Raw genomic sequence first — 20,503 nt, forward strand, 5'->3', positions numbered from 1 at the left:
GGTTTAGCTTAGTTAGAAGAGTGTCTGGAATGATGGTATTGAATGCTGAACTAAAGTCTACAAAGAGGACCCTTACATAGGTCTTTGGAGATTCAAGATGTTGTAAGATGTAGTGCAGAGCCATATTAACAGCATCATCTGTTGATCTATTTGCTCAGTATGCAAATTGCAAGGGGTCTAACAGCGGATCCGTGATGGTTTTCAAGTAGGAAAGCACTAGCCTTTCAAAGGCTTTCATGACTACAGATGTTAAAGCAACTGATCTGTAATCATTCAGTTCTTTGATAGTGGGCTTCTTCGGCACTGGGATGATGGTAGAGCGTTTGAAGCAAGAAGGAACATAGCACATCTCTAGTGATTTATTGAAGATATGAGGTCAACAGTAGACAGTCTTAGGTTAAAGTTTTGGGGATTTTGGGATGAGACCACAGAGTCTGGTAGTGCATTCCAGGCATTAACAACTCTGTTACTCAAGTCATATTTTCTGCAATCGAGATTGGAGCGGTTCACTTTAAGTGATGACATCTACATGATGCCATATATCTGGATCCAATCTAGGGTATTACATCGGTCTTTGTTGCATGCTTTGCAATATTTCCCAAAAGACAGCAGAACTTTGTTGCTTATGTAGGTTATGACAAACCTATAATATTTCCCTCCACTTATCAGTAGTGTATTCAAGTATTAAATACTATATTAGTTAAGATTGTGGAGATCTTTCCATTCTCAGGTAAAACAGAGATCATTAGAGTCATTTATCAGCTTTTAATTTCCTAGCCTAATTAGACTAATCAGTGAAGGGGATTTGACTTGTGTTGGTAGACCTCCAGATGAATTGTAGATTTGCAGGCATTAGTATTTTTAAAGAAAAGAAATAATTAAAACGAAAAATTTCTCTTTCCTCCCACCCCTTGCTAGATAGCTGAAGTAAGAAAAGCTTGAGAAAGATGGACTGAAAATATTGGAAGAGGACAAGTGGTTTAGAAACTACACAACCTCTTGCCCAATCCCACTGTTGTTTGGCACACAGTTCCTGTAGGTAGACCTAAAGATTCTATTTAAAACAAGGAAAATCCAGAAAACTGAGATGTTTCTCTCTGTGGTATGGATTGGAGGGGTGGGGGTGGGGGAGGTCCAACACTTTAAGACTTATAGATTTCAACTCCCAAAAAGAGAGATACCGGTATACTCAATTCTGGAAGTCCGTAAGTCTTAAAGTGGCCAAAATTGGACACCCCCGGTATATTCTACATCTTGTTTATGTTACTTCTCTTCTTGTCACCTACTATCAGCCAATCTACCTTATACATATCACCCCTAATGATCCATATGCTGTCCATTCAAAGTAGCTGAGGAAACACCTTCTTTGGGGCTGTGGGCTACAGGCCCGAGGATCTGAATGAAGAGAATGGCTTGTTTTCAAACATCGACAGTGCCAGATGGTGCCTTCTGTAGCATTGCCAGTATGGCCTGAGCTGAAACAATCAAGAGAATGAAAGCTGTTTGCAGCTTCTGGCACCTCCCTTTCACGGTTTTGAATTTGTCTAAAATAAACTGACAATGAGTCAAATAGGCCCAATATTATGGAACACATTAATAATGTGTTCTGCTAAATATTTTTTTAAAGTAAATTGTTATCCCTATTAATAACCGCTCAATGACAGGGGGGAAAAAAGTCAAACCCTTTCACTTCATGGTGGCCATATGGTTATGTGGAGATATTAACATTTGCCACAAAATTATCATCAAACTTTTGTTTGTCCAAAGGATAAATTTAGAAAGCACATCACAGTTAGATTTACCGTGAAGTTGAAAGATGAAAAGCATGGAAGAGTAGGAGAGAAACAAGGGCTACATCTGATGAATCAGACTAAAGTTATTCTGTAGCTTATCAAGTTCATCATTCAGTTTCCCAGAATGTCTTACTAATAATTCTACTTTCTCAACCTGGAATTCTGTCTACGGTACTGCTGCGGAATAACTTAATATCTTCAGCACATTTAAACTCTATTTAAAGCCATCTCAAATATTGATGATAATCAGATTCTGAGGTAGTAAATTCCACATTCTTTCTGTGCAGAAACCTTTTCTTTGGAGTGTTGTGACTCTGTAGTGCCATTTTGTGGGGATTATTTGACTGCTGTACAGGCTTTTTAATTCTGACTTTTAATCAACATGCAAGAGGTGCGACCTTTGGACTTCTCATTGCTGTTCAATTGTGCTTGATGAGTTAGAGAGATAATGTCTACAGCAGGGGGGCTTCTGAAGCCACATGGGGCTGATGTTATAGGCCTCCTGCATAATGCACAGCCCTGATTTTACATTGTTCCAAACCACATAGACAGCTCACGTGACTTTAGAGCTGGTGCTTCCAAGTCAGATAGGGATGGAGGGTAGAAGCAGCTCTCTTGCACTTCACATTTTGAATTTTGTTAGACAGATACAGAATGGTGAAACAGGACTCTTAACTTTTACTAGTATCATAGCAGAATAGTGAGGTTCCTTGCCGCATGCCTAATTTATAGATGGACATTTCTGTCCAGGATTGACTGTTTTCTCAACTTAGAGGCTTCCAAGAAGCAATGAAATCCAGCAGGTTCTGACAGATTCTGGAGAACAGGTAGCGGAAATTTTGAGCAGTTAAGAGAACTGGCAAATACCATCTCTGGCTGCCCCCAGAGTGGAGTGGAAATGGAGATTTTGCAATATCCTTCCCTTCTACGCCCACCAAGGCATGCCCACCAAGCCACACTCACAGAACTGGTAGTAAAAAAAATTGGATTTCACCACTGCTTCCAAGGCATTTATATTTCTCCGTATTTTAGGACAGTGGTCCCCAACTTTTCCAGCTTGGCAGCCCGGGCCAGTGTGTGTGTGTGTGAGAGAGTGGCATAGCTCCATTTGTGCGATTGGTGTGCATGTGTGTGTCCTCCACTCACATGAATAGAGCTTTATGCATGAATAGAGGGTGCTCGATACAAAGCTCCATTCGCAGAAATGCTTGCATGAGTGGAGTTTCAAGTACACGTGCTTGCCCATTTCTCCTGCAGCCAAGTTTTGAACAGGCTGCAGCCCATGGGTTGGGGATCCCTGTTTTGTGATACCAACTTTTTAAAAACAAACAAAAAATGAAACAAAGAACAAAGTGCCCTTTGTGTAAACGAAACTACTCTAGAGCCCCAGCACAGTATCAGAATTGACATTTTCTCAATGAATCTGTCAGTTTTGGAAGGCAATTTTCTTTTTGCTTCTTTTTTTTTTTTAAATTTTTTTATTACTTTTTTCCAACAAACAAAAAAAGAAAATACATTATTACACCCTTGTGCTATACATAAAAAGGAAGATTTGGGTCTTCGGATATATCCTCATGATTGCCAAAATCCACGTTCTCGAGGTACAGGTACCGAAGCGTCCAATGTTCCAAGCGCATAGTCCACAAATGGTTTCCAAGTCTTCCAGAAAATATCTTCTTTATACACACCACTTCTAATTTTAATATCACATGTCATTTTATCATTTAAAGCCAATTTCCACATTTCAGAATTCCACTCTTCTATTCTAAAAATCACATCTAGTTTCCAATATCTAGCTATTATAATTCTACCTATTATAATCATAATTCTAATCAATTCTTTTTCATATTTTGTTAATTCTATTTCCTTAATTACCAACAATAATATAGTTTCCACTCTCAATGTTATTACTTTCCCCATCATTTCAGATATCATTTTCTCGTATTGTTCCAAATTTTTTTAACCTTTCCACATTTATACCACATGTGTTCATAAGTCCCTAACTCACATCTCCAGCATTTCTTACTAATTTTTTATCCATTTGTGACAATCTTACTGGAGTCAAATACCATTTCAAACAACTTTATAATTATGCTCTTTAATCCTTATAGATAAAGTTCTCATAATTCTACTATTCCAATTCACATTCCAATCTGACTCTGGTATTTCAATATTAAGATCTTTTTCCCAATTTGTCCCCATCACTCTTTGTAATTTTTCATCAGAATTTATAATCTTATAAACCCTACTAACGAGTCCCTTTAGCCCAATTTCATCTTTCATAATCCGAGATACTAAATATTCAAATTCAGTTTCACATCTATTTATCGAATAATTTTCCTTAATTTTTTGTCCATTTTCTATCTGTATTTTTCAAACCAACTTAACCCTAATTTTTCAATAATTTCTTTATTCCTCCTTTCATTTTCCATAACTTTTATCCAATCTCTAATAATTTCTATATTTTCCTCTTTAATCACTTCATTCGTTTTATATTATTTTTAATCGGCCAAATTCAATTGTCTCCCCAAAAGATTATATCCGAATTAAAATTTTAACAAATTTATTCCACATTTTACTTAATCCCTTTAACCAATAACTTCTAATTACACATTTTAAATTTGCTTTATCTAAAACCACCTTGATCCAAATTTCTATATCCCTTAACTCTAAGTCTCTCCAATAGTTATCTTCACCTTTAAATATTTTTACCACTATCCGGATACCATACGCACAGTAATAATTAAATAATTTGGGGATTCCTAATCCACCTTCCTTTTGATTTTGATACCACATTTTCTTCACTAATCTAGGTCTTTTGCCACCATTACAAAATTTATCCAATTTTTTCTGATATCCTTCAATATCTTTCTCTGTCAAATTTAGCGGTAGCATCTCGAATAAAAAGTTGAACTTGGGCAGCAACATCATCTTACACATTGCAATTCTACCAAACCAAGACAACTTTAACATTTTATATTTATCTATCTTCTTCTCAATTTCATTAATCACCACATCATAATTAAGTTTTTCAATTCTTTAACCTTGAGTGAAAGCACTATACCCAAATATTTCAATGTTTTTAATCCTTATCCCAAATTGCTCTTGCATATTCTCACACTCATTACCATTACTATCCATCAATAATTCTGACTTTGACCAATTTACTTTCAATCCTGTCATTTCCTCAAATTCTATCAAATGCTTATATATCTTTTTCAGGTCTTTCTACATTTTCAAAATAATTAAAGTATCATCCATACAAATTTATCTTATACCCTTATATCCTTCTAATTCTTCATCTTTTTCTATCATTTTTGTCAAAATTTCCATAGCCAATAAAAATAATGTTGGGGACAAGGGACATCCTTGTCTCGTACCTGCTTCTAATTTTATCTCTTCAGTTAATATTCCATTCACCTTCACTCTTGCACTGCTTTTTTGATACAATTTTGAAATAACATGTATAAACTTATTACCAAAGCCTAAAGCCTCCACAATTACTTTAATAGTTTCCCATTGTACAGAATCAAAAGCTTTAAAAATATCCAATGATACTATACCAATTTTATCACCATTATATTCAGCTACATCTATAATATTTAATACTCTTCTAACAATATCACTCATGTATCTACCCTTCACAAAACCTACTTGGTTATAACTTATATATCTATCTATAAATCTATTTAATCTATTACTTATAATAGCAGTAAATATCTTTGCATCCTGATTAATTAAAGAAATGGGCCGATAGGACTCAATCCTTTCTAAATCTTTATCTGGCTTAGGAATTAGGGATATCACCGTTCTATTCCATGATGAAGGTACTTCTCCACCATGTAATATTCCATTGAATAATTTTTGCAATCTTGGTATTATTAATTCTTTAAATTCTTTATAGAACTCAGCAGGTAATCCATCCTCACCTGGAGCTTTCCCTAATTTTATTTTTTGTATAATTCCATTAATCTCATCTTGTGTTATATCTTCTTCCATCAATTCCTTATATGTTTGATCAATTTTCACCACATATTTTTCTAAATAGCTTTGCAATTTTCCCCGATTAACTGGTTTCTTTGAATATAGATTCTGGAAAAAATTTCTAACCACTTCACATTTCTCTAATTTTTTATAACATCTTATGCCTCTGTCATCTATCAAAGCTCCAATTTCTCTCTTCTCTCTTTTATTTTTCGCCATCTTTGCCAATAATTTAGAATTTCTATTACTAAATTCAAAAAAATTCCTATTTAAATATCTCAAATTTCTTTTTACTAACTCTGCATCCTCCTCTATCATTTTATTTCTTAACATATTAAGCTGAAGAATTTTTTTTTCTTTAGTAAGCAAAAATTGATTTTCCAATTCTTTAATTTGGTTTTTATCTCTTTCCATTTTAATTTTATAATTTTTATATTTCCTACTTGATAATTTAATACTCTCCCCTCTAAACACCGCTTTCATCGCATCCCAAACAATTTCAATTTTTTTCTTTTTGCTTCTTAACTGCCACATATTTTAGCTGGGGAAGTTGGAAGGGGGTTGTTGTTGGAGCGGTAGAAAGTTAGTCATAACAACATTCCGTATTAAAAGACATCCAGCGTCTGATGAAGACTGCCTGAAGATTGTATCCAATTGAGTGTGAAGAGTTGATTGGACAATGTGATGAACTTGTGGGTATAGGGCAGGGCTGTGAACTGTCAACTGGGGGTGGAAAACCTGGAAGCTTTCAATTTCGGGTTTTCCCAGCTGTGCCAACATGACATCTCTAATAAATTGGAACTTTGAGGAACCTTAAGCTTCAGAGCCTTATTTCATTGTGGGTGTTCCTTGGAACCCTGTCAGAATCATGAGGAAATCTGAGAAAATATTGCAGTAGTTCAGACACTATCAAGATGCCCTTCTCTTAGGTCCCTCCGGTTTGAGCAGAGTATGATAAAAACATTCAAACTCAGGAGTTGCTTGAGGAAGGTCTTGAAAAGCTGTTTCCTTATGTAGCTACCTGCCAGGGGGATCTGTAGGGTATGTCTAAAAAGTCAAGTTGATGATTTTAATACTATAATCAAACTTCAGCCATTTGGAGCCCAACACAATGCATCTAAAAAAAAACCCAGGTGGACCTTTGATCACATCATTGCCGCCAGCAGCTTAACTTTTTTGAATGTACTTTGCAGATATCCCTGCTATCTTCTGTACTATATGATATAATGCCATTGTCATGCGGCTGTAGTGATATTGTTCTTAATCGAAGGCATCAAATCAGAAGAAATATCAGGAAGTTTGATGATGCAAAATCACCCTTGAATGGATCCAGGGATTGCTATTACCAGAAGACAACGTTCCAGTTATGAAAGAGGGATTTTCCCTCTCTTTATATTTTCTCTAGATCTGATTAGGAGACCTAATTAGATTAGGGAATCTAAGGGAAAAGGGAAAGTCCTATTTTGCTCCAGTGATGCTGGATTACATCTTTAGCCTGGTATGTATTTACAGGGAACCGCAGACTGCAAAGAAAAAAAAAACACCCATCACAACAACATAGTTATAGAACCTAGCAACACTCCACCATTAACAAAAGGAAAAAAAACTGCTGATATATAGATTACCATAGATTTTTTTCCCAATTGAAGGGTTCCACCTGTTGGAATTACTATGGGTAAGACCCAACACACACTCAACCAATCCCTATATTCAGATCCGGGCAAGCACACACAATAGTTCAGCAAGCTAAAAGGAGATCATGGTGTTTATTTATTAAGCAGTAGCAAGCATCGAAAACATGTAAATGTTTTTCATGTAAAAATAAAACAAAAGATAGGAGAGAGAGACACACATGTAAGAACATCAGAGAAGAACTTATATTGTTTTTATCTCTATCTATCTACAGCTTTTCCCCCCCGAACACCATCACTCTGCTAAACAAATAATTCCCTCAACACTGTCAAACTATTTACTAAGTCTGCACTACTGTTAATCTTCTCATCGTTCCCATCACCCATCTCCTTCTACTTATGACTGTATGCCTGTAACTTTGATGCTTGTATCCTTATGATTTATATTGATATTGATTATTTCCTGATTGCTTATTGTACCCTATGACTATCATTAAGTGTTGTACCTTATGATTCTTGATGAACGTATCTTTTCTTTTATGTACTCTGAGAGTGTATGCACCAAGACAAATTCCTTGTGTGTCCAATCATACTTGGCCAATAAAGAATTCTATTCTATTCTATTCTATTCTATTCTATTTATTCTATTCTATTCTATTCTATTCTATTCTATTCTATTCTATTCTATTCTATTCTATTCTATTCTATTCTCTATGAAAAGGGCTAGATCTTTCCAAGAGCTATGGAGAAACAGGACTGAGAGTAATTTGCATGGATGGCACCAAAGGGCATGGCTGATGGTTATTTCAGTACCCTTTTGTGTTCATAACAGCAGTGGAATAGAGATGAAAAGTAGGACATCAGGCAAATCTTCCTTCTATTCTGCACCACTTAAGGAAACAATCTGGTGAATAATTTGTTCACATCAGGAAACAAAACCCCAATTATGCTAAACCTCCCCAGATGAGCAGTGCATTCTGTCGCCAGGATGTATGATGTCAGATGCCATATACATTACTGATGGGAAAAGAAGGGACTTTACTACTGTAGGCCAAGTTGCTGAGACGGCATTTCAGCTTGGATGTACTGTATAGGAGATTGAAGCCGATTCTAAGGACGCAGATGGGAGACAGCTGCCTAACCAAATTCTCCGAATGGAGAAGCTTGTTTGTCTGGAGTAAACTAATTAAAAAGCTGTTTCCTATGAAACAGTGCACTAAAGAAGCAGTGGCTTTATACCTTTGGGACTCCTTCTCTTACTCTGATCTGCCCTTCTAGGCAATATCCTCCTAGGTAATCTGCTTCCTAGGTGGCAACACCTGGCTATCCTTCTTTGGGCTCATCAAGTAAGCAGAGTTGAGGCTGGCTAGCATATCCCCAGAGAATACCTTCCCAGCTGGAGGCCAACCTGGGAGGTCATAAAAGCATCCCCAAAAGAGACAGTGATAGTCCACTTCTGAGAAATCTACATATAGACCTCTCTAAGAAGTCAGTAGGACTTGAACCTGAGCTGAAGGAGACTTTATATTTTAATTCACTTTGATCTGTCATGAGAAAAATCAAAGTTTGTCAATAAAAAAAATGCTATTTTTTTAAAAAAAAGACTATCAACAACGGTTGAGAGACCATAGAAACATCTATCCTTAGATAGAAGCAAATCCATATGCATGTGAATGTTTACAGGTGTTTCCACATCTGTTGTTTCCAGGTAGTCCTCACTTAATGACTGTTTGAAGTTATAACAACTTCACTTTAAAAAAGCTACTTATGATCCATCCTCAAAATTATGACTATTGCCTTCCCCATAATCAGTGATCGCATTTCTGGTGCTTGGCAACTAATTTGCATTTATGACCAATTGCAGTGTCCTTTGGTCACGTGACTATAATTTGTGATTTTGTTTGCTGTTGTCTGGCAAAAAATGCTCATTAGATATTCTGGATTTACTGAACAACCACGTGGTTCACTTAAGGAACATATGATTTGCTAACAACCATGTGGTTTGTTTAACAACCGTTGTAAAAATAGTCCTTAAATTGAGTCAGGTCATGTGGTGATCCACTTAACAATCACATCAACTTACAACCAAAATTCCAGGCTCATTTGTAGTCATTAATAGAAGATTACCTGTATGCGTATGGATTACATCCAACGTATAATTAAGCTGGTCAACAAAGTGAGGATTCATGTATCTTTCTGTATCTTTATCCTGCTTATACTTTGTCCTCTTGCATGACATAATTGGACAAGTGGAGGTGGCCAGTTTGTGGTAAAAGAAGAAAAGGAATTAGATGACTTGAACCGTATAATTTACCCCTTAAAAAATTAAGACAATTGTACGTAAACATAACATATAAAATTGCCCTTTTTTTTGCTAGTGAAGTTTAGAAATGTGTATATTTCTATCTCTGTGTGTGAGCTTTTACTTCACCATGTTCCATGTCTCTCCCTTCCTTCTCTCCCTTCATAATGCCAAACTTGCTGGCTGTTGTCATCTCTTGCATCACTTGTGTATCTTTGACTATTCTATTTCACATCATCATGTTATCCTACTTACTTGGAGGAATTTGCTTTGGTGCAAATTTAATTTATAGAAGTCATTGACATGTTGGAGGCAAAAGTGGCAATGAGCTGGCAGTTTCTCAGCAACCTGATAAGAAAAGCACCATTACCAGGCCAGTCCTAGAACCAGGAGACTTGCAGGCAGAGATTCAAGAGCGAAATATAATCATTTTATTACAGATACTAGAAAAGCTGCTAGGATAAATCAAAGAAGCAAAACTACAAACCATAAGATTCAGGCCATATTTCAGACTTCAAATCTTACATCTATTTTCCCTCCCTGTACATTGTGATAGCTTAAGGGCCATTTGTTTGTAGGCAGGTGAAGGGGTGCATGCCTGTGAAATTTTATATTATAATGGACCAGCCTGATTTCAGGCACTGAATTCTAACCTTGCTGGATCTAAACTTCACATGATTGAATGTGCAATAGGACATATACTAGTAGGAAATAGTTTGGTGCAATATTACTTTGTGCCTCGCTCCAGAGCTCTGTGAAGTACAGCATCACTCATATTGGTTAAGCAGAAAGTAAGCTCCATAGTTAGCTCCTTAAGGAGTTATTTATCTTAAGTGAATCTTGCACAGTTTGGGTGATTTTAACCATATCATATTGAATGTCTATTTTATTCTACAAGGGGTCCCAGTAAGATAAGAACCAATGGTTACTAAGTTAGAAATAGTAAATATCCAAACATATTGCAAGTGCCCAACTTCAAGGCTATTAAGCATCAGAGCAGCTATCCAATCATCAGAAGGCTAGGAAAAAAACCTTTTTGGATATCATTTCTTAAGTTTAGAATCCCTCCCTCCCTCCCTCCCTCCCTCCCTCCTTCCTTCCTTCCTTCTTTCCTTCCTTCCTTCCTTCCCATACAGTTTACATGCTTTACATACTTTCTTTTTTCCATACAATTCTACAGAGGAATTATTGAGTCTGTCATTTGCTCCTCTATAACTGTCTGGTTTGGTTCTGCAACCCAACAAGACAGGCACAGACTTCAGAGGATAATTAGAACTGCAGAAAAAACAATTGCTACCAACCTGCCTTCCATTGAGGACCTGTATACTGCACGAATCAAAAAGAGGGCAGTGAAAATATTTACAGACCCCTCACATCCTGGACATAAACTGTTTCAACTCCTACCATCAAAACGACGCTATAGAGCACTGCACACCAGAACAACTAGAAATGAGAACAGTTTTTTTCCAAACGCCATCACTCTGCTAAACAAATAATTCCCTCAACACTGTCAAACTATTTACTAAATCTGAACTACTATTAATCTTCTCATCGTTCCCATCACTCATCTCCTTCCACTTACGACTGTGACTTTGTTGCTTGTATCCTTACGATTTATACTGATATTGCTTCCTGATTGCTTATTTGTAGCCTATGACTATCATTAAGTGTTGTAAGTGTTGTATCTTGATGAAGGTATCTTTTCTTTTATGTACACTTTGAGTATATACACCAAGACAAATTCCTTGTGTGTCCAATCACACTTGGCCCATAAAAATTCTATTCTATTCTATTCTATTCTATTCTATTCTATTCTATTCTATTCTATTCTATTCTATTCTATTCTATTCTATTCTATTCTATTCTTATGATTTATGATGAATGTATTTTTATGATTTATCACTTATAGCTTTTATGAACACTGAGAGTTTATGCACTGAAGAAAAATTCCTTGTGTGTCCAATCACACTTGGCCAATGAAGAATTCTGTTCTATTCTATTCTGTTCTGTTCTATTTTTTCTATTCTTCCTTCCTTCCTTCCATTTCACAGTGCCTGGCAGTCCCTTGTAAAAAAGGAAAATATGTTTTATGTCACCAAGACAAAAGAATGAGTGGGAATTAGTTTGGACCAAGAAAATATTTGTTGTGCCAGAAAGGCAGTGTGAATTGGCAAGCAGAAGCAAAGATAGAGTGATTAGCAGTGAGGCTGGAAACATGCTAATCAACTTCAGCAAAAGCAGACTAAGTTCAGGATGATAATTATCAGGTACATGACCTCCTTCTGGATCCGGTCATAAAAATAAATCTGCGCAAGATGAAGTGGCACATAGATGGGGATTAAAACATTGCTGATTTGTGATTCAAAGCCATGTAAATTCTGCAGAATAATTACTTCCCACTTAAGACCATGAAAAAGCTAGGAATTAGCAAGGCAAACAACAGCGGGATATAGAGGGGAATGAAGCAAAAGTAACAGATTTAAGCACATCTCAATACAGGTGAGTTCTAATAATGGAGTCTGAAGGTCTGACAGATACTTTGAGTTATGTCTGCATGGAATAGGATACTGACATTAAATAATACATTGTTCTCATAAAAAATGACAGATTCGCTTAAAATGAAACAAACAAATAGGCAAAAATGTTCTGTTCTTCTTTTAAAAAATGATTTCCAAAGCTGATCAAAAAGCACAGAACATTATGATATAAATGCTAGATGAAAGATTTTTAAAGCTTCCCTAAAGAGGAACTAACAAATGGAATAACACCTTTAATAATGTGAATTATAAAAAAGGCACTACTTGCTGGATACAAACTAATCTCTAAAAAGAAGTGATAAAGAATAGTTAATCCAGCCATTATCCAACTGAACACTCACAATTTTGCTTGGCTATAATTGATCTTTTCTAGATAGACCTACCTAGGTAAAAATAGAGTCTAGAGCACCGGTGTCAAACTTGATCGCGTCACGTGGTATCACATGACATATCATGAAGTTTTTTGCCTTTGCGGAGCTGAGGTGGGCATGGCCTACACATGATGCATCTGGCCCGTTGCCTGCCAGTTTGACACCCCTGGTCTAGGGCAGGGGTCACCAACCTTTCGGACATCAGGGACCACTAAATTAATAATTTTAAATCCCGTGGACCACTAATATGATCTGCCTAATGACCCGCTGGGTGGGCGTGGCTAGGTGGTCAGGTGACTGGGTGGGCATGGCCAACTCGATGTCACTCACATTGAGGGGCACCTCGCCAGCCTCTACTCACCCCTCCCCACCCAGCCACTCACCTCCCCGCCTGGGCTCCTTAGGGACCCAACAGGAAGCAGTTGTTGGAGCTAAGCAGGCACCATAAGAAAAAGTTGGCAAAACAGCTCAGTTCATATTGGATCTGACCGAGAAGAAGGCTCAGCAGAAGCACCTCACTGAGGACTAAGAGCATAGGCTTTCCAAGCAGAGGGAAGACCTGTGGGAGTGCAAGGCCAGGTACAGGCACCTGGAGGCTCAGTGGGCTGAGATGGTCAGCCAGTTCCAGGCCATGATGCAGTCCCACTGGAACAAGGCCCTCCACCTCTTTGCCACCAGCAGCACTTCCTTCCAGCCTTTGCCCAAAGCCCTGCACCAGGAAGCCAAAGCAGACTCCAAGTCAGAATTTCTGTCCCCCTCTGACCCACACAAAAAGACCCCAAAGGAGGAGACTCTCTGCAGCAACACAAACATTCATTGCACGTATCTGTCCCAGGGGCCATAGTTTGAGGACCCCTAATTTAGTGCAATATAAAAAATGCAAATAATTTTTCTGCGGACCACCAACATTTTCTCATGGACCACCAGTGGTCTCCGGACCACCAGTTGGAGACTTCTGGTCTAGAGCATGGGGGTCCAACTGTTTAGCTTTCCTGGGCCACATTGTGTGAAGATGAATTATCTTGGGCTGTATATATATTTATATATATATGTGTGTGTGTATGTGTGTAATATAATTAACGTATATAAATAACAAACTTCCTTTTTAAAAAAAATTATACAATCTTGTGGGGCCACATAGCAGCGCTACAGGGTTTCATATTGCCAATTGAATTCTGGGTTGGACACACCTGGTCTAGAAAGATCTGTCTCACATTAGGTATGAAAATTACACAGTGAGAACTGTAAGGAAATTGACCAACTGAGATACCATTCACTTTTTTCAACAATGCTGAAATGATTCTTCAAGTATAATTCTTCAAATATGAAAGAGGTTTCAGTGTAGATCCTGTCCTAGTTAAGAAATAAATCTTATAATTTATGCTCCATTGTAATCTATCACCATACACCTCAAGATATTTTTCAAAATATATTCTAGCTATCTATGCCTCAAGTAAACACGAAGGAATTTTAATTATTAAATGAAAAGTGAAAACATGAATTTTTAAAATCCGGGTCAGTTCTGGTCATCAAATCATTGATTATGGTTATAATATTATAATAGCCATAAATGTATTGTAAGATAAAATATAGCAAAATCCAGATATTGGATCTTATCATGCTCCTGAGTGAGTGGGGATTTAGAATATACTGCGAGGAAATCGCAAAGACTGAACTGATGTAAAGGCATCTGAAGTTTAAAAAATAATAATATAAATCTTTTGAAATTCACCGGAGTATAGAGTCTAATATTTATTGCAATGATATTTGAAGTGGATTTCTTTTTTATATAAAAATATGCCTGCCTCTAGGGATAAAGCAAATAGCTCCATTTACTCTAACTGTTTGATTAAATTCCCAAAGTAGCAAAGTCACTGGGCAACACTAATAAAGTTTGCAGCTATGTAAGCTAAAATAATGATTAGCACAATGAAGTCTAATGCTTCAAGGCATAAGTTGATCAACTGTGGAAATCAGGAGGAAAATTTTCTTTCCCATTCAGCAATGAATAATTTGCTTAGCATGTTCTTGGGCTTTTTATTTCATTGCTTTTCAAGCACCAGGTATTATTTACCGTTGCATTAATGTGGCTGCTTTTCACTGATAAGAATGGCTAAAACAACAATATGTTGGGTTGGAAATCATCCCCGGCTTATGCTAATTCTATTGCTAGCATGGGAGAAGCAAGAGCTGGGAAGCAAAAGTAGCTATTGTTGATGAAAATAACTGCACTGAAAAGCAGGAACAGGATTTTCAGGGCTAATATTCTTTTCATCACACTCCAATGGTGACATCTAAAGCTTCAGGATTCAGTGATAACAACTCTTCCCTAATTGGTTCATTCTTATATATATTCGCACACATACAATATATTTCAACCTTCTGTTTAAAGGTGAGAATAGAATTCAATTTCCACTTGGGACTGTTAAATTCAAGAAACTCTAATATAAGACTCCAATTAAGCTATAATTGTAGGCACATGGACTTGAACTTGTCATAATATGATATGTGATAGAGCAGTATTTCAATTTATACACCACTATATATTGAAATATGGGTCTATCACAAATGATATTATGACTTTACAAGGCCAAGTCCATGCACCTACATTTTGATTCACAATTCAAGTCAACACTGAACTCTAGAGCAGGGGTCTCCAACCTTGGCAACTTTAAGACTTGTGGACTTCAACTCCCAGAATTCCTCAGCCAGCAAAGCTAATTCTGGGAGTTGAAGTCCACAAGTCTTAAAGTTGCCAAGGTTGGAGACCCCTGTTCTAGAGATGTGTTTCAAGGCAGACATTTAACAGGCATAACTTCCCAATGGCTGGATGAAATAGTTCTGATGAACGTATGCTTGGTTCATATGTGGGAAGCATAGAGCTCTTCCCAAATTCTACTCATTACCTATTCTTAAAAATTCTAATTTTGTATTTTGCATTTTCCTGGAATTGTTCTTGAAAACAATACTGCCTCCATTGACAGTAGAGGTGGAGCTCCAATGCATGCCTATTTTTTTGCCTTCACATGTTTAATTTTTTTTAAAAAAAAGTCATTCTACTGTTTGCATGGATTTACATGCGCATATGTGGACTTATATACCACCAGTGGGATGCAGTGGCTCAGTGGCTAAGACGCTGATCTTGTCAATCAAAAGGTCAGCAGTTCAGCAGTTTGAATCCCTAGTGCCACGTAACGGGGTGAGCTCCTGTTACTTGTCCCAGTTTCTGCCAACCTAGCAGATCGAAAGCTCGTAAAAAATGCAAGTAGAAAACTAGGGACCACCTTTGGTGGGAAGGTAACAGCGTTCCATGCGCTTTGGTGTTTAGTCATGCTGGCCACATGACCATGGAGACATCTTCGGACAGCACTGGCTCTTTGGCTTTGAAACGGAGATGAGCACTGCCCCCTAGAGTTGGGAACGTCTAGCACATATGTGCAAGGGGAACCTTTACCTTTATCTTATGTGAACTTCATTGGTGTCTATGGTTTGCAAGGATTTTTTTTCCCCTATAGTGTGGCTTTTCCCCCTGTAGATACTTTTTTGTTTTATTCACCTCCCTTTTGAGTTAGAAAACCTGAATTTCCTTTCCCTGTAGGGTAACTACTTGTGCACATATTATATGTGTTTTTAGGGATATTTCTCTGATGGTTTTGTTTGATGTTTTCTTATCTTTCATCTATTTTTGCTGTCTTCCACTGTTTTCTTTGCTTTATCCCTTTTGAAGCCCTCTTTTATTTCCATTTATATGGTTTTAAAGAACCATTGTTGTTGTTTGTTGCTGAATAGTCTTGCTCCTTTTCTGCCCTTTTCTATCATTCAATACTCTTGTGGCCACAATTTATATGCTGGTTGGATTCTGGTAAGAGAAAGACTAGACTAGCTAAATGCATTTCCCATCACTCGGCCCACCTGCTTTAATCCTTCTTTTAGGAAGATCTGCTGTACAGAACAGGCTATCTGTTAAGTTCTGGAAGTAACGAGGCTGGAGACCAGGGTAGTGACAACAGCTCTTTAATATAGGGTGAACCCAGCAACAGGCTGGGGGAAAAACCTCTCCTTTTATACAGTTCTACTGGAGGCTTCGTCCAATCAGCAACGTGCTGATTTCCCGCTCAAATATTTAAAGGTACAAACATGAATACATAACACTCCTCCCCTCCCAGAAAACACTTTGCCTCTATTTACATATTTATTTACATGTTATTTTTCGACGTAGTCACGCAAATAACCTGGGCGTCTCCTAGTTCTTTCTGACCTGCGCGGTTCAGTTCTGGGTGGTGTTTTGAGCTGGTCGGAGGGGCTGTTTTCTCCTCCCAGCTCTTTCTCTGGGCCAACGGGCCCCGGATTATTGGCAGACTCTTTTTCTTGGCCATCCGGCCTTGGATTACTTTTGTAATTTTCCCTGCTGTTTCCCTCGGGAACCTGATGGCGTCGCTGGAACTCTGGGACCTCAGCTAAGTCTTGCGCCTCCCCCGGGTCATTGTCAGCTGTGAATTCAAATTGGTATTGGTCATGATCTGTTTCATTTGGTTCGGTTTGATCAGTTATTCGTTTCCTTATCTGATCTATGTGGCGCCTCCACACTCGGTTGTCTTGTAGCTCTACCAAATACGATTTTGGGCGGTTATCTTTATTATTTGTCCTGCGAGCCAACTAGGGCCGTCCCCATAGTTTCGGGCCCACACCGGTCGCCTATGCTCATTTCCTTGTCTTTTCTAGTTCCCCTTGTAACCCTCTGGTGTGTAATGGGATTCAAACGGTCAAGTGGGCACGGAGTTTCCGTCCCATCAACAATTCGGCTGGGCTTTTCCGGTGGCCGTGCTTGGGGTTCTGTGCTGAACGGCCAGAAAGAAATCTATCTTTGTTTGCCAGTCACCTGGCTTGAGCCTGGACAATGCCTCCTTAGCGCCCGGACGGAACGCCTGCAAGGCCATTCGGCGCAGGGTGGAAAGGCGCAGAGAGGGCATGTCGGATGCCCTCCTCTGCCAGGTATTCTTCAAACTGGGCTGCCGTGAATTGCGGCCCATTGTCGGACACCAGAGTGTCCGGCAACCCGTGAGTTGCGAATAGGTGGCGCAGGGCTGCGATTACTGCTTCGGCCGTAGTGGATTTCATGAGTATGATCTCCAACCATTTAGAGAATGCATCAACAACCACTAGGAACGTTTGGCCGTGGAAAGGGCCAGCAAAATCAATGTGGATTCTTGACCAGGGCCCTTGGGGCTTTTCCCATTCCCTGACTGGGGCCGTTGGGGGTAGAGGTCTGGACTCTTGGCAAGCCTGGCATTTCCCTACCCTCTCAGCAATCTCTGCGTCCATGAGTGGCCACCACACATAGCTTCTAGCTAACCCCTTCATCCTTACGATCCCTGGGTGACCCTCGTGGAGGAGGTCCAATACCTTTCCCCTTAATTTATCAGGAATTATTACACGATCACCCCATAACAGGCACCCCCCTTGAGCCGAGAGCTCATCTCGTTTTTTAACAAATTCTTTGAACCGTTACCGGCGCAGCGTGACACCCTCTCTGTACCCAACCGAGTACAGTCCTTAACACAATGTCGGTATGATGCCGAGCCACTTCCTTAGATGTGACTGGGCCAGAGTCAAGAGTCAATAAGTAGGATGGCGTTCCCGGAGTGGGGTCTTGATCGCCCCTGGTAGTGGGCATCGGCTTAACGCGCCTGCATGCCCCACTTCTTTCCTGGTCGATGCTGCAGCTTGTACGAATAAGCGGCTAAGAATATAGTCCATCGGGTCAAGCGTGGCGAAAGTGCCACAGGCGTTGGTGATCGCCAGCCAGTATCCCTAGTAGCGGTCTGTGGTCAGTCACGATTTCAAAATCCGCCCAAAGACATATTCGTGGAATTTTTAACCCCTGACACAATGGCTAGTGCTTCTTTATCTAATTGGCTGTAGTTTCTCTCTGGGGAGGACATCGTTCTAGAGTAAAAGCTATAGGGGCTTCTGTGCGTTTGAAGTCTATGGCTGAGTACAGCCCCACCCCATAAGGGAGGCATCGCAAACCAGCACTAGGGGTAATGAGTTGTGATATTGGACGAGCAGGCTATCACTTGAGAGCAGGTTCTTTACTGCTTCAAAAGCCCTATTTTCCGACTTTCCCCAAGACCAAACAGTATTTTTTCCTAAGAGCCTATGCAGCGGTTCCATAGCAGTTGCTTTGTTCTTTAAAAAGACCGCGTAAAAATTCACCAACCCCAGGAATGCCTGCAGCTCTGCTTTGTTTTTGGGCGCTGGAGCCTTCCTAATTGCCTTGACCTTGCTCTCAGTAGGGTGAATTCCTTTCTTGTCTATCCGGTAGCCCAAGAAATCGGATTCGACCCCTATCTGGCATTTGTTTGCCTTGACTTTTAATCCGGCTGTCCGAAAATGCCCAAAACCTTTCTTAACGCTCCCCAATTCCTCCATGTTTTCCCTGAAATTAGGACATCATCAGTAGGGAACTACCCTGGGAGCCCTGCAGTAGTCGTTCCATTAGGTTTTGGAACAGCCCTGGTGCCACACTGACCCCAAATTGCAATCGGGTGCACTTGAAGGCCCCCTGTGCGTTACAATCGTTTGGGCTTGGCTGTGCGGGCGTCTACGGGCAGTTGTTGGTAGGCTTGGGCCAAGTCTAACTTTGCAAAGACTTGCCCTTGCCCCAAAGAGTGCAATAAGTGTTGCACCACGGAACCGGTAAGCGCTTTTCTGTAAGGCTTTGTTAAGCGTCGCCTTGTAGTCAGCGCAAATTCTAATTGACCCGTCCGGCTTTATTGGGGTGACGATTGGCGTCTCCCACTTTGCGTGATCGACTGGCACCAAAATCCCTGATTAATGAGCTTATCAGCTCCTTATCGATTTTGGTTTTAGGGCAAAGGACTCTCCTCGCCTTAAGCCTAATGGGGGCTACCTGGGGTCTAAGTTGAAGGAAATAGGGGTCCCCTTGTACTTGCCCAGGCAGTCCTTGAAGACATCTTGAACTCGTTAAAGAGAATGTCTTTCAGGTTACAGTCACTTCTGTAGATGCCAGTCACTCCCATGCCCAGGGCACGAAACCAGTCTAGTCCCAACAGACTGGGCAGAGTTCCTTCGACGATCGTGATGGGCAGGGTCTTCTTGTGATGGGTCCGTGCTCGACTCGGACGGAGGTGGTCCCTCGAACAGGGATGCGATTCCCCTGGTAGTCGTGGACTCGTAGCCGTTGTGCTTGCAGGTGGCGCTTCGCGACAGACGGCAGTGACTTCGCCAAAGTGTCCCAGGACATGATGGTGATCGCTGATCCCGTGTCTACTTCAAGCCGGCACCGTACTCCCTCTATTTTTGGCTTGGTGAAGATCTTCTTTTCCACTTGGGTCGTGGCGCGGCCTATGACCACAGTTGTTTGGTTGAATCCGCGCCTTTTTGTTTGAGCCAATCGCGGTCGCCTTGCCGATTCCGGCCTGATTGGCCGATTTGAATTTTCGGCGGGAAGGTTGGGCCGCTCGACAAACTTGAGCTAGGTGCCCTTTCTTCCCACACCGCCGACATGTCGCGTCCTTAAACTTGCAGCGTTGGCGCTGGTGTTGACCCCCGCAGCTTCCGCATTCGTCTCGGTCCCCTTTGTCGCGTTTCTCGGTTCGGCAGACCCCTTCCTCATCTTCACCGTCGGATTCGGTCTGAACCTCCTCCTGGTGCACGGAGTTGCCTTCGCGCTCGCCTTTGGTGGGACAGGCTTCTGCAGTGTCTCCGCCGCTTGGGTGGACATTTCATGTGCTCTGGCTTCGTCCAGAGCGGTGGCCAGCGTTAGGTTGCTCTTTGCTAGCAGCCGTCGCCGCAAACGGATGTCTTTGACCGGATGAGTTGCTCGAGGAGCACCTCGCCCAGGTCGCGTATCCGCAGTCCT

The sequence above is a fragment of the Ahaetulla prasina genome, chromosome 3, assembly GCF_028640845.1.
Source record: "Ahaetulla prasina isolate Xishuangbanna chromosome 3, ASM2864084v1, whole genome shotgun sequence".
NCBI classification, from domain to species: Eukaryota; Metazoa; Chordata; class Lepidosauria; order Squamata; family Colubridae; genus Ahaetulla; species Ahaetulla prasina.